Consider the following 16,261-nt stretch of genomic DNA (forward strand, 5'->3'; position numbering starts at 1 on the left):
ACCCTGGTCTTGTTTACGAAATAAGTCACTGATTTAACGACTTTAGCTCGACAGCCACTTTGCCGATGGGGGAGGGGTGAAACCCCGACCTCACATAGATAATACTGTATTTCCAATGACGATATACAGTTTATTTGTATTAACCTTTAGTTTTGCGAGTTGTTATATACTGATATTTGTTAGTTAAGTAAGAAGTTATTGTTTAGTTTAACTTATTTTATAATTCAATAATTCTTAGAGTATGACTGAATGTGTCGCTTTCGGCTGTACAAATCGCAGCGAGAAAGTATTTTTCCGAAAGATCCCGCACATCGTAAACTTTGGGGATAAAAGTGGAAAAAAAACTGGAAAGCAACCGACGGCAGCTATCTATTTGAGGTAAGTAAAGTATTAACAATTATCTACGCGTGTACAATTTTTATTTATATTCGGATGATATATTCAATCACAAAACAGTCGAAAATGCTTAAACTTTAAATTAAAAAAAATTAATATACGTAAATTAATTATGAGTATCGACATAGTTTAATATTTATAATATGTGATATACGATATCCGATACGAAAGTCATTAATTATACAAATCTACTTTATTTTAATGAAAAGTATTGTAAATTACAGTAGATTTGTAATTTAGAATATAAAATATACAAAGGAGAATTTGATGTTAAAACGATTGGCGAATAATAAATATGTTTTAATTATACAGTATTTATTATAAGTCGCCATTTGCGAAGCCACAACGGAGGTACGGACCTCCGATAAATAAGGTGTATCACTGCCTGGGCGATTACACAAATTCCCGTTTCTTCGATAGGTCGTACTAGGGAAACCAATCCAGTACGAGTGATTGGACCCGAACCTTTCTTCATTCTCTTTTGTGTCCTAAATCTTCGTAAAGTTTCAGCCGGCCATTCGTGCCCGAGATAAAACAACTTCACCAATAGTGCTTTATCCACCAACGTCAACGTCGTTACGAAAACCTTACGTCGGCGCCAGTAACCGGAAGATTCAGAAATGAGCTGTTAATCGTACACCCCGCGTTTTATAAGACTCGGATTTGCGCAATCGCAGCGATTTTCTCGCGTTTAGCGCCCTCTATCGATAAAAATTTGAACTATTTTCTTTTTCTCTACCCAAAAAATCCCCCTTCGCGAGAATAACTTTTACGCAAAGCGCGTTCAAATATATCAATTCTTTCGACTTTTACGAATTTTAAAACTATTTACAAATTTACGGGACACCCTGTATATAAAATATCTTTTACTCGTGTATTAGTTATGGTTTTCAATCGCATAATTATAAGTTCCATCCAATTAAATAATTGGTAGCATAAATTGTTTAAATCAAAATGCGCCGTCTTAATATCCGAAACGATACACTTAATCTGATTTTCGGGTACATTTTCCCGACGATCAACGGGAAAAATATATAGTTGATGGAACTAGAAAATTGAAAGGACGAGCAAATTATCGAATACTTTAAAATAGAGGAATGGGATGCAATAAATGTGGATCAATCTCTAATACAAAAATAACGTATTATATTGCGGGTTATATATTATCGAACGTAAGAGAGAAAGAGAAAACACGTAACGAATGTTTCGAATCTGCTCCAAAGATGCAATATGTAGATACAATTTAAAAAAAAAAAATATTTAGTATCACCGAGTAATTACAAAAATGTTCCCTAGTTTACGCTGCTAAAAGCGCGTACGAATGGTTTATATATAGAAAGAAAATTCAGATCGTATAAACCACACTCGTACCCAGCAGAATTCAATATACAAAAAACTTAAACAAACACCTTAATGTTCGCTGAGAAATTTATTAATTTAACTAACGTTTTCGGCTTATTCAATAAGCCATCTTCAGGTTTTTAACTTTCGAACAAAAAACATATTGTTTTTTGTTCGAAAGTTAAAAACCTGAAGATGGCTTATTGAATAAGCCGAAAACGTTAGTTAAATTAATAAATTTCTCAGCGAACATTAAGGTGTTTGTTTAAGTTTTTTGAAAATTCAGATCTTTGGAGAATGATCCCCTGAGAAAGATACAAAACTAAAAGGACCTTTTTAGTTGAAATCGTGAATTTTGATTACGAAATTCACAACATCCGTTTTAAAAAATGTTACGACATTAAAAAATAAATCGTTTTATAACAATTAGACTTAAACTTTTTGGTTTAAAAAAGAAAATAAATTTAAAGTAAAGTTATTTTTAACCCGTCGAGTGCTCTTTCCAATAAAAGTGCAAACAACGCGTATATTATTTTAAAACGTGAAATAATGTTAATTACCATTTTTTCAAAATACTATTTGTTTTATAATAATTGCTGTAACGATATAACTACGTACTGTAGATATTTTATGCGTTTTTCAAGTTTACAAAATAAAACGGAATTTTTATATTTGTTCGAATCTTTATTATTTATATTTCTACACAAAAATTATATAAAAGGTAACGAATTAAACAAATTTCTATTCAAAGAAGCGCTAGATTATTCCCGTTTTTCCAACTAAGTATAGTATGTGGCTGCGGCTAAATAAGGGGTTTGGAAACGACGTGACGGTAATTATTCGTACGACCACCCGTTATAAGCTCTCTATCCGACTAAAGCCGTACCGGATCGTAACCGACCAATAAAAAACCGCATCGTAACAAAGTTCAATACGGAGGACTCGCTCGTCGAGCACGGCCCGAAGACGAGTAATGACGTTACAGACGGCGCGAAACAGCATTTCTCGAGGTATCACTGACAGGGTTTCTCATTTCCCGGTCTTTCGCTTCTCCCGGGATTCCGGAAAAAAGTGAACTGTTTTCCGGGATATAATTAATTATTTTTAAGATATAAAATAAATTTTAAAATCGAATGATATAAATATTTTTCATTTTTAAGTAACTTAATACGTCCCGCAATCTCCGAAATAATATTAATAATGCTGTGTAAAATATGTATAAAAAATTACTTTTGAATTACGTAGAAATCTTCACAAATAGAAAAAGTTTATTAAAGTTTGTCGGAAACTGCTTACAACAAAAATGCCTTTGAAAATTTAAAGATAAAAACGAACTTCGATCAAACTTCTAACTTAGAAGGTAATTTCAATTATTTAAATAAAACGTAATACAAAATATTATTGTAAACTTTTATAATAAGATTTTAAAAAGCGAAGATGATCGATACTCTCGTCACTCGGTTTGATTCTTATTTTACTAAAGTCCCGCTACCGAGAATGCCCTTTTCGATTCGACGGATGCGGGTGGAATCGTCTTTAATGCATTTAAGAGAAGACGGATGTTACGCGTTTTTCCACCCGTAGCCCGGAAGATTTCTAGTTCGTTTTCCGGATGCGTTACAGTATTTCTTTCGCTCTCGAGTATTCTCGATTTGTCTACCTCGGCTGCTTTAATAGCGGCATCGCGCTTACGGCCCGACAGTTCGTTTGGCTTTAATAATTAGGTTTACGAAGAAAAACTTTATACTCGCAGACTTCTTACTCGTTGGTATCCTGGCCCGATTTGCGCGACCTAGCAAAAGGCGGTTATTGAAGCTACTGAGCGTGGTTAAAAATTAAACGAACGTAAGCACAATTATTCCAGATATTCTGGTTCTGATACGTAAAGAATTTTCAGAGTCCTGTCACAAATAGGCTACTATTGATTATTGACAATCTGTGACGTGTCATAATTAGGGATTGCAATCCAGCGGTGTTTTCAATCCAGCTGGATGTTTGCTGGACCGACGTCATTCCAGCTGGATCCAGCGCGGATCCAGCGCGGATGTATTTTTGGTGCAATAAAGTGTTATCTATCTATCTATCCAGCAATTTATGGTTCTTTTTTAAAGAAATAAAACATTTTTTTAAATACTTAAGAAACTTTTATTATTTCGACTGGTCACTATAAATCAGTAAAACTTCTTACACATTTACGCAGTAAACTTAAATTTGGCTCGGTTTGACACTCGAGATAGAGATAATTAACTTTAAATGTGGAGTTAGATTATAATTATAATGTAATCTGTAAGTTAAATAATAACAAAGGTAATTCTACTAATTAATTTATATTAATATATTATAATCATGTAGGTACGGATAATCGGTGGCTAAGTGTCTATCAGTCTTACCAGTTTTCTTACGTAAGCTCTGCATATCAATCCGTAGTTATTTGTAACTAATTTAACTATTTGTGTCAGTAAAGTAGTGAGTAAGTAATTAGTAATAGTCTAGTAGTTAGTCATTATTATCACAGTCACGAATCACATACATTCACATCATCATATATCTATGATACTGATACTCATTAATTTAATTAACTATTTAACTAACTAAGTAGTCTCAGTTTCTCACTAATTTTCGCAATAAAATTGCCTAGCCTAGCCCACTAACCGCTTATAGAATAAAAGTTATAAACTCTTACTTAATAGAATTAGAGTAGAAGTTATAAAATATTAGTCTTGTCTCGAATAAAGTATTTTAAAGGATTAAATAAAATTAAATCAATCACTTTTGTTATTTTTTTTTTACTTTTCTGGAAATAGGATCTCGAGAAACAAATGGCATTAATGGTGTTGTCTCCCAACCTATTTCTTAATGAACTGCATATATATCCCGCTGCGGAGAAAGCCCTTTCTGTCTCTACGTTAGTTGGTTTCGGGGTCGTCAAATAATCGTAAATCGTTCCGTCACGTGATTCATTGACGGAACGATTGACGGTAAATTAGAATTATGCACCAGGACTGAAAAAGGAGTTACTTCTTTTATTTTGCGCGAAGACACTTTATTTCGCGAGAGCGGAAAGTCAACTGGCAATTAGATCGGCAGAGGTAAAAGAGCGGGTGGTGCGGTGTAGAGAGGGGTGTAGCACCTGCCGCGCTGAACGGCAACGTCACTCTCGCCGCCGAGAGATAGCGCACGTAACAAAGCGGCAACGCCGACGACGTAGCCTTTTGCGTCATTATTTAGAAAGTTAATTGAGTATTTGCGGATCCGCGGCGCTGGATCCAGCAGGCTGAAGAATGCGCTGGATCCAGCTGGATTGCCGGATGAGGGATCCAGCAATGCAATCCCTAGTCATAATAAGCAAAAATTTAAAAAAACTAATAAGCGGGCTTAAAATTAATAAATACAAACGTATTCTGACGGTTTACGGGTATACTTTCTATTTGCAATATTTCCTCAACTTTAACACAAAAAAAGAAAAAAGTGAACTTTTAAGAAATTTGCGGAATTTCCCGGGATGAAAAGAATTTCCTGGGATATTTTCCTCTTTCCTTTTACTACCAGTTTTCCGATCTTTCCAACATAATTGTCGCTTCTTCGCTCTACGTGACCAAACCACCTCAACTTACATTCTTGCATCTTCCTGCTCGAGGGACTCACCTTAACAGAACCTCTAATAAACTCGTTCCTTATTCTATCCTTCCTTGACACTCCACACGTCCATCTCGACATTCTCATCTCCGCCACCTTCATCTTTCTTTCTTTGGCTTTTGTTATTGCCCGTGTCTCCGCTCCATATAACATTGCGAGTCTAACAACTGATTTATACAATTTTCCTTTCACATTGCAGCTAACTTTCTTGTCGCATAACACACCTCTCAACTTCCTCCAGTTTAACCATCCACATTGAATTCTGTTGCACTTCCGAGTTCAATCTTCCTCCCATCTCGACAAAGGCCCCTAGATACTTAAAACTCGGAACCATAGGAAGCGGCGCATTTTGGATTTTAATATTACCCTTCTGTCTACCATTCGGAATCACATAAGCTGTTTTAGTTCTGCTAATCTTTACGCCCCTTTCTTCCAATCTTCCAGTTTCTTCTCAGCCTTGATTTGGGAAAATTCACACAGCACTATATCATCGGCAAACAGCATACTCCACGGAACACCACACTTCACGTCACGCACCAACACGTCCATAATCAAGTCAAACAAACAAGGGCTAAGGACCGATCCCTGATGTAAACCAATATTAACGAAGAACCCTTCTGTAGTGCCCACACTACTCTTAACTTGAGTCTCTGCTCCCTCGTACATTTCCTTGAACAGCCTAACATATTTTTTGGAACATTCTTTTTTCTCAAACATTTCCATATTTCTTGCCTCGGTACCCTATCATACGCCTTTTCTAGATCTACGAACACCATGATTCCCGGCATAAAACTGTTCCTTTCCAATCTCAGATTCCTGCCTAATCCTCCTTTCTACAATTTTCTCTCAAATATTCATAGTATGGGACAATAACTTTATCCCTCTGTAATTTCCGCAATTCTGTCTGCACCAGAATGCTCTTCCTCCATTCATCTGGGATCTTCTTTTGCTGCTAGAGTTTGTTCAAAAGATCCCGGAGGATATCAATCCTTTTATTACCCAAACTTCTCCAAACCTCAACTGGAATCCGATCAGTGCCTACCGCTTTTCCCATCTTCATTTTCCTAAGCACACTTTCAACTTCTCTGCTAATATCTTGCACCACTCCTTCATTTGCCTTTCCATTCTCGTATACAGTTCTGGGATTTTCTTCATTCAATAAATTCCTAAAATATTCTTTCCATCCTTCCTCGACCCTTTCGTAATCTTGTAATACCAATCCTTTATCATCTTTAATCAGTTTAATAGAGGTAAAATCTTTCGATGCTTTATCTCTTGCTTTGGCGATTCTCATCAACTGCCTTTCACCACCTTTTCTTTCGAAAACTTTATAAGCCTCTTCTAAAGCCTTTGCTTTCGCAATACCCACCAAGGCCTTTTTAGTCATTTTATTTGCCAAATGGCAGATTTCTACACGTTGACTCAAATTGATAAACATTTTCACATCACACGCTACAGACAGCCAATAAAAAATAAATTGTATTTACTTAATATAAGGTGCACTTTTTCACCTTTTAATACGTTATAATTACAGTAGAATTCTGTAATGCCACGAGTCTCATTGTCTGTCATTAACTCCATTGCATCATTTTAATGATTTTATTAAACCAATATTTACGGCAAATGTTTAAGAGATGAAGACTTTGAAACTTACGCTCGAAGCCAAAATGGTTAATAAATGGTGTCTGCATCATCTGTTATAAGATTTTATTACTATAAAACGACAAAGTACTTAATTTTGAGGATAGAAATGAGTTTTATAAAAGAAAATTGAAAATATTAATGAAGATTTTACTCTTTAAGTCCTATCCCTCTCGAGATATGGCATATAATAGTTAATAGATTAAAAGTAAGCGCAAAATGTAGTCCGATGATAGTCCGCATTACGTCGTGTCATGTCATAGCCGATTGACTAATAATGTGTTAAAGATTGTTCGACTGACCTTGAGGTGCTAAATAAAGGTACAGTATATATATCAATACTGTATTTCTCACGAAAAGTACTATACCTCCCAATAAATTTAGTGTGATCTACTAACTTGGTAACTTCGATTACCGGCTACAGCAGCTCACTGGCATGTAGCAATTCATTAGTCCAACTTGTTTTACTGCATCATTAACCGCTGCCAAAATTCGTCTATGTACTTAATTGTTTTTATATTATCGTTTTTATTATCAGAATTTTTGAACTTACAATAATCCGATATCGTCCCGGTCCCATATATGTTGTATTACCGAGTTTGTACTGTGTGATACGATCCTGTATGATCAAACGTTCGTTGCTCTATAACAGACACGGCAAATGCGGCTCTTTTTGAGTTACACGCGGCTCTTGACGAAAGTGTTCATTTCTGTTTTTTATTATTATTTTTACAATTTGGTGAAAATGTGTTTATTAAAAAATTCAATATTTGTTTTATATTATATTTATATTATATAATAAAATCGCGCGCCTTACCATACTATCCACCACGACAGTACAGAACTGCGGCTCCCACGCATTTTGCAAAACCTACATTTCGGCTCCCACTGAACTCTCGCTTGCCCACACCTGGTATATAAAGTAAAAACACATTATTTAGCGAGGTCAAATTGTTAGATGAAGCACTTCTAATAATTCTCGGGCAATCCTCCTTTGGGACAAAGTTCTCCGCTTCTGATTGTCTCCAATTTGAGAAGAAGAAATTCAACATGGCATTACGTATCTGGAAACCAAAATTATTTCAATTGAAAATGTTGTCTTTTGTAACTAATGAATTTCTTATTTTGTAAAAATATTGGAAACCATTTTAATAAATAAAACAAAAACTACTTCGCTTAGAAACGATAAGATAACGTAAGAGGGACTTTTTATGGCAAATTGGTCCCATCTTAAGAGTAATATCTAAGTAGGCATCAATGAAAAAGCAAAACTTATAACCGAAATTATTTACGTACTTAGAATAATTGACCAAAAGTACGAAGTTAGAGAAGATAAGGGAATGAGTAACCTAGTTTGGAATGTCACATACTAAGCTAGTTTTCACAGAATCTAAAGAACCCCGTATAATATGAAAATAGTATGCATACAATTGCGTTCTTACGTGATAAATTCATTTCCGAAATATGCGTGTAGGAAAATATGCCGTCTGTATAGAAAAAAAAAGAAAAAATGGTTCGAGATAGTAATGGTGAGCTGAGTCCGGGTCCCAGTCCAAATCCGAGTTCAGAAAATTTTTGGATCGAGGCGAGACTGCGCAGCAGCGTTGGGCTGGGACGAAATAACGTCGTACCAGGCTTGCCGATAGAAACAAAACTCTAAAAGCGCTACTTTTCGCTACGACAATCGTTATCATCCGAGGTCCATAAACACAAGGTCACGGCATCGATATTTCTTACCAAGTTTCTACTTTGGTTCCTTAGTTCCATGGCCGCGGCATAGCTTTCATTCTCTGTATTGTTCATACAGTAAATTGCGTGTTCCTTCGAGCAGAAGCCAAGGAATTACTTTTATAATTCCGAATAGGGTACCTTTTCATTCGGAGGCTATTCTGAATTAAAAGGTACCCTATTCGATTAATGGAAAATAGTATCAGAATATTAGACATTTCAAAGAATTATCGCGAGTTCAAATAATTTCAAAATAACCTTAATTTTATTCATAGTTCACTTTCAAAAACAATTTGTTTGGCGCTCAAACACAAAAAAAATTGTGCTACTACTTAAACACTTGGCGTTTTCTCATCTTTATTCAGTCGATACGAGTATTACTACACGTTTCGGGCCACAATGCTCCTCGTCAGTCAACTAAACATTAAAAAGAGTATATAAAAAATTTTTTAAAAAAATCCAACAACATACAGGAAGGCATTTTGTACAAAATATATCTGAATATATAAATTCATTATTAAACGTACCGTTAGATTTCTTACAGACTTGAAGGCCTACACACGTATAAAAGTAATGTAGTTTCTTATATTTGCCTTTGCAAATTAAATTCAACATTATAATCTTTATATCTAAAAAATAATTTTTGGAATATATTATACAAACTTACTTTTAAGTTTTACCATTACACCACTTTTATTGGTGAGATTTAGAATACACTACAAACGTACTTTTCTCCACAATAAAATCAAAGAAGGTTTCACCAACGATATAAAATTTTTGTACATCTGGTGTAGAAACAAGTAATTAATATATAAGTACGCCAACCATATGCAAATGGTACATTACCTGAGAAGCAAGTTCTAAATTACAATATATAATTCCAACCCCGAATCTTGCCTCCACTTAGACACGATACATTTTACATTTTCTTAAAAGAGCACGAACGAGATCTTCGGAATCTTCCTATTTGTCGAGGATTCCTGACACCAGCTAGGGTAATTCAAAGTTTACGCCATAATATCGGGATTGAGGGTCGTGTCGTATCGTCCAGTGCAGGAGGGGACACGTTGATTCGGGAGAATGGAGCAGAACAATTTCCTTTAATAAGCTAAGTATTTATTTATATATAAGCCGGATTAAGCGTACACGTGTCTACATATAATATCGAATATACATGTATGGCATATAATAAAAGCTAAATAAAACTCAATTGTTACGAGTTTAACTATTGGCTAAGACCTTAGATATGGCCGCCGAATGAGAGAGCTTACATAGATGAGTATATTACCTGGGACGTCGTGAGAACCTTGTCTTCTTTTAATGTAGGCCTTTCATCTTATTCTGAGCCAGAGACCTGTCATCAGGCGGGAACTATTAGTATTTTCAGACACTGGGCTATTGCATGGCTAAAGCTTCGGCTGTTAGGGAGACTAAAAGCAGCTTGGATTAAGGGTGAATACCCCTTTTATAGAAAATATGACGACCCATCGGATTTGCTCTCGATGAGGGCATTTTCTGACTGACTTTCAATTTAGCAGAAACTTTAACATCATCTGAATCACAGGAAACAGGAGAGATGTTGAACTATAATAGATAAGACTCTGCCTTTCCTTTTTATAAAATCGATCTGATTTTCTACTAAATTTTATGTCAAAATTTATAATTCTTTTTAACTTTTAAAATGTTCCCAATTCTCCGGATCTTACATCTACGCGCGCGCGCGTGTGTGTGCGCGTTGCTTTGCCTTATTCCATAGATCCAATTATTAACCTAATTTAGAATAAAATACCATTAGATTATAAGAGAAAAAATAAATTTTTTTGGGACTCGTAAACTGCCGGGTCTCTTTTCATTCGCCAACCGAATAAATCCGCTCGCCATTCCATTGTGTTTTCATCCGAATTGACAAATTATTTTCTTTTTCCGCGAAATTTTTGTTAAAACAAAAAGTTATTACGTATAAACCCTCGTTTCTTTTGTCGTAAATAGACCAAATTATCCATAAATAACGGTAATCAAATTTTATCGATGTAGAATTCGAACGGAAATTTTACGCAACCAAATGTTTCTCGTACTTGAACTTATTCATTCAAATTTTGCGGCGTCTTTATTAAATTATCCCCGATGGGAAAGATTTTTCGTCCAGCACTACGAACGGATCAACGATTTCGCATCCCTCTTCTCCTTTGTCGGGCGCTTTAGTAGTCCGTTACCAGAAATGTTCTTCTCGCATCGCGCACATTTTATAATTTTCTTAAGAGTTGACCCTTTCTTTCTTCCATTTTTCGTGTCCGGTTCGCATTTCTCCGTGTGAATACGTAATGGCGATAAAAGAAATGCTTTTCCGCAGCAGTTACAAGGGGCGTAATTGGTCCGCACGATCGACTCGATTTTGTCTATTTTATTTCCTCGCTGTTTAGTGCGGAATATTTGAGATCTACAAAACGGACACCGACGATTCGTCAGCTCCCTGGCCTTATCGACGCGAGACTCGCAGAACACGTGTCCGCAACTGGTGGATACTGGATCGATGTACACGTCCAGACACGCGGGACACCTGACTTCGGAAAGGTCCGTAACTTCTTGGCTGGCCATTTTCGTGTGTCGATCTCCAAGAATGAATCCAACGAGAAGATTGTTTCGCGATACAAATTAGGCGACGATTGTTTATTCGTTGAATTATTTCGTATCCCAAGTTTTATATAATTTAATTCAAACGTTGTATTAATATTTATTAAATTTAGATCTTTAAAATACAGTAAATAAAACATTCTCTGTATTATTTTTACATAACTTTGGTTCAAATTTTAAAAGAAAACGATTAGTTAAATCTTATTTATGAAATTCTCGTGTCACAGTGTTAGTTACCGTACTCCTCCGAAACGGCTTTACCGATTTTTACCAAATTTTATATGCATATTCAGTAGGTCTGAGAATCGGCTACTATCTATTTTTCATACCCCTACACCATTTCCCCCTTTCAAAAATATATTTATATATGGATTAAGGCTTTTATGTCCAACAGATGGCGCTAACTTCCGACGACCTAAGTTTGCTTTTCTGTGAGAATGGACTGAAGCAGATCATTTTCTATCTATCTATATAAATAAAATATAACGTTCGTTTGTTCCTACCGATTCCTTTGAAATTTTGACACGACGTTGCATTCGAATACGCACGTGTTTTTATATAATATACATGTCGAAATTCCCCCCAGTGGGGGGAGATGGACGGGATTAAGGCTTACCGGGAAGAACTCGGCTTTTATTATACTATTTTAGATGCGTTTTTGATTGCGTTGTACACTAAGAAGGAATTTTTTGAAATTCCCCTCACGGGGGAAGTGTTATACATTTATAATAGATACATTTTGAGCCACAACGTGTGGCCGGGTCAGCTAGTATATTTGTAAATTTAGGTAACGAGTTTATAATTATTTATTTCGGATTATAAGCGTTTAATTTGAATTTTAAAATAATTGTATAATTCTCTATTAGATTTGTACCGCTTTTACAGAGTTAATTAATGTTGAATAATAAATCGTCGCCGTCAAATATTAGCTCAAACTGTGGTCCGCGGATTCTTTGGCGTCCGGAAAAATGTTGGCGACGTCGCTTCAAACGTTCGGTCCGAAAGAAGAAAGTCTTCCGCCAGGAGAATAAGTTGTCGGGAATTCGTCGCCAGGTCCGTAAACGCAAGGTCGGGAAACGAACGATACAGCGATACATTGTGGCGAGAGAAGAGTAATCTGTTAATCAGTCAATCACCGTTTATCGTCGTACGCGTTAACGCCATTAAATTTCTGTCTTATTGTTGTAATTAAGCTCGTGACACCAAAAAACATAGACTGTTTTGAAGTTATTCATTCGTTAGACAATAATCGTAGTATAACAGTAATGATAAGAAACTTAAGATCATAAATGACGTCATACATGCGAGAAAAGCGAATATCTTTGCAACTGCGCATTCGAACGGATGTTTACGGCTGAAAAAATGTATAATATATTGTCTATATATTTTAATTATATACGCTACCTCTGATTTTCGGTATATTCACATTTCTAATGCAAATCTGATGTTTTCGTACACACAATTCTTAAAAACGCCATTTCATAAAGAAACATTTAAAAATGCTGTATTTTATATTAAATAAAAAATTCTGTATAATCTTGAGTCTTACAGTGAAGTTTTTCTGATTTTTTTTTCTATTTTACTAGATCCCAGTGTTTTAATTCCAAAAAACCCCATGTATTAAACGTTTTAAAACATTTGTTTTAAAAATATGTTCTGCTGTATGACGACCAGGTTAAGATACAGCCGCTAGCGTGTACCTCGAAATAGCGGACACCTCTAAATTACGCACAAACTTTTCGGTCCAGACGGTGTCCGCTATTTGGAGATCATACTATACATACATACATACATAAATACATATATATATATATATATATATATAACATATTTTAAACTTTGTATATATTTTTGTATATTTTTCTGTAATTTACTTTGTTAATCTCGTGAACGGACGTGTTTTTATGGTCTCTAATTTTCTTTCGTCTGGTTCACCCTACACTCGACCCCACGACTACGACTGCAAAAATAATACGACATACATATGTATATATTATTATGAGAGTGAGTGCAATATAAGTTTGTTAACTGCTTGCAAGTACAAGCATTTAATGCAACAGATTGATGTCTGTTTTCTATATACGGTACACGCGGCTTAAATTCGAAAACACTCAAAATATACTAAAAAAAGTTATTGTACCGAACAAGATCGTCATCGGATATATTTTAATTTCTGAAGTTTCGAAATGAATATTAAAAAACGGTATTTGGCCCTGGGGTTAGTTTACTTTTGCGTCTTTAAGTGTCGATAGGATCGTTTACGAACGCACATTTACTCCCTGGGGCTTTCGTTTAGTAAAAAAGTTTTGTAAAAATGTCCTTTGGTGTAATTTATAAATTGCGAGCCATTCGAGTGTTTAATGGAATAAACGTTTGTTTTATTTTAGTCGATTTTGATCCCGTATCCGGTTTGCTTCCGAGAAACAGACGTAGCATTTGTATTTTTGTAACGGATTTTAAATTTTATTAGCGAATATTAAATAAAAATGACTTACGTTTTTGCATTACAGTTCTTTCCGTTTATAAACTTATAAATAACTCTTGTTTGTACGTTAGTTTCATATTTCGAGTTAAAAATATGCCGCGACGTCTGTCGTCCAGAGTAGTAAATTTGTAATAAAATGTATTTTTAATGTAAAATTGACTTATATTCTTGAAAAATAACAATGTAATTCATTTATCGTAACAACAGTACTTATTCCGAGTTTAAATAGAAGATATATATGTATTTAATACGATATTTTCATTAAATTAAAAATCTAACGAATCAAAACCTTTCGCATTTTGAAATACTTTAATAGAAAATTTAGTAACTTTATTTATTAACTTTACAATATATATACATTTATAGTGTACAAAATTGCTCTTATAATGCGCAAATAATACAATTAATATAAACACCTTATTTTAATATAACACTTTACTGTAAGAATTTTAAAACTGTAAATTTTCCTTTATTTCATTTTATATTTTAAAATGTGTTATTAGTTTAAAAGTTTCAACAGAACAAGAAACTGTTTAAATAACAGATCGAGTTTATTAGAATAAAAAATATTTTAAATATATCTATTACTGTAATAAAATCATCGAAACCATTCGATGGAGTTAGTGACAGACAACGACGCTCGTGGCATTACAACGTATTAAAAGGTGAAAAGTACTGTACACCCTACATTAGAGTTAATACGATTTATTTTTTATTGGCTGTCTATAGCGTGTGATGTGAAAATGTTTGTCAATTTGAGTCGACGCGTACAAGTCTGCCCGTTTACGTGCCCACTTGTTTGGTTGACACGGCTGTGCCGGAACACTTTGCCTTTAGTTGCTTTATAGGCTAATTTATACGAGTAATATTTTAAACGTTAGTTTAAACTACCCGATTTTATTGTTGCGTAGCGACTCAATTTAATGTCAAAAATTTGGACCTTTAATATCTCGAAGAGCGATGAACCCGTCCGGTCGAAATTTAACATAGGCCTATTTAATGTCTCCGTGTTTAATGGAGATCTTCAATTTTGAATAAATTGATTCGTTGGATCGTTTTGGACTTACTCGATCGGCATTTACACCCAGAGATAATAGCGACATCGAACTAGCAAAGTATCTACAAGGAGAATGCGTGTGTTTAGTAGTTTTTTTACAGCCGACCGCCTCCCGTGTGTCCTTTCGGCGGTTTTATTTTAAAATGTCGAATAATTACAAAATAACAAGACTTTTTTAAAATTTTAACATATTATTAATAAATCGGCTATCACCCGAATACTTTTGCGCTTACTTTTAACGTATTAACTATTAGGCCAGGAACACACATGCGTAAAATTCGGCGTAAAATCTAGCGTAAAACAGAGAGCGTAAAATTTTTCTGAAATTTTGGCTGAAACAGAACTGAAAATAGAGTAGAGCGTGTCTCTACTTTTTACGGCGTAAAATTTTTACGCCAAAATTCCTCCAATAAAGAGAAGTCTTTTCTGTGACGTCAAAATAGACACGTGCTTTTTATTCTAACAATGGCGGCAATGAGGGTTAACCCTACAATTGCGACGGTCTCGAAAAAACAAAAAATAAATGAAATAGAGGAGTTTATCGAATCCATTCGACCACATCGGTGTCATGTATAAAGCCACTATATTTAAACAACGTTTATGGATGGCTATAGGTGCAAAATTTCAAACAACAGGTAGGTCTTGTAAAATCGATATATAGGCTTAGGATTTGGATTACACGCACGTTCTTTATTTGAATTCGGAATACAAGTGTATTAATTTAAATTTTCTCTATTATAGCAGAGGAAGCGGAGAAAAAATGGAAGGTACAAAGGAATAGATATATGACAAGAAAAAATTAATAAAATTAGCACTGTTGGTAGCAGTGGTGTTTCCTACTCGGTCAGAATTTTTACGTATGTGTGTTCTGACATAAAAGCGTAAAACAGAAACTGAACTGAAAGCTGATTTCCGATTCAGTTTTCTGCCACACAATTTTACGCATGTGTGTTCGTGGCCTTATACGTCATATCGCGAGAAGGATCGGACTTAATGAAGATTTTACACGTTAACATTTTCAATTTTATTTTTAATATACAACTAATCTTACTCTTCAAAATTAAGTGTTTTGTCGTTCGATAATACTGTAACAATATGATCTTTTTTAAATAATAAAATCTCGTAACACTATAATATGACGAAGACACTATTTATTAACCATTTTGGCTTCGAGCGTAAGATTCAAAGTTTTCATCCGCTGTTACGAATATTGGTTTAAAAAAATACATAAATAACAAAAGTTTACGGCAAAACTTTCTTTATAACTATAAAACTGAACAACGAAACACGAACCGCAACTTCAATTACGTCGCGAGTGGTCTGTCCACCACGTTTAAATCAGAAAC

General features: G+C 34.7%; 1 protein-coding gene across 1 annotated transcript in view; it reads left to right on the forward strand.

Moving 5' to 3' along the window:
• The window catches only part of LOC136968561 (flavin-containing monooxygenase 5-like), a 134,147-nt gene that overhangs the window by 103,548 nt on the left and 14,338 nt on the right, over positions 1 to 16,261 (forward strand). The window lies entirely within an intron of this gene.

This window comes from Centruroides vittatus, unplaced genomic scaffold, assembly GCF_030686945.1.
Source record: "Centruroides vittatus isolate TY-2023 unplaced genomic scaffold, ASM3068694v2 contig_15, whole genome shotgun sequence".
Classification (NCBI taxonomy): domain Eukaryota; kingdom Metazoa; phylum Arthropoda; class Arachnida; order Scorpiones; family Buthidae; genus Centruroides; species Centruroides vittatus.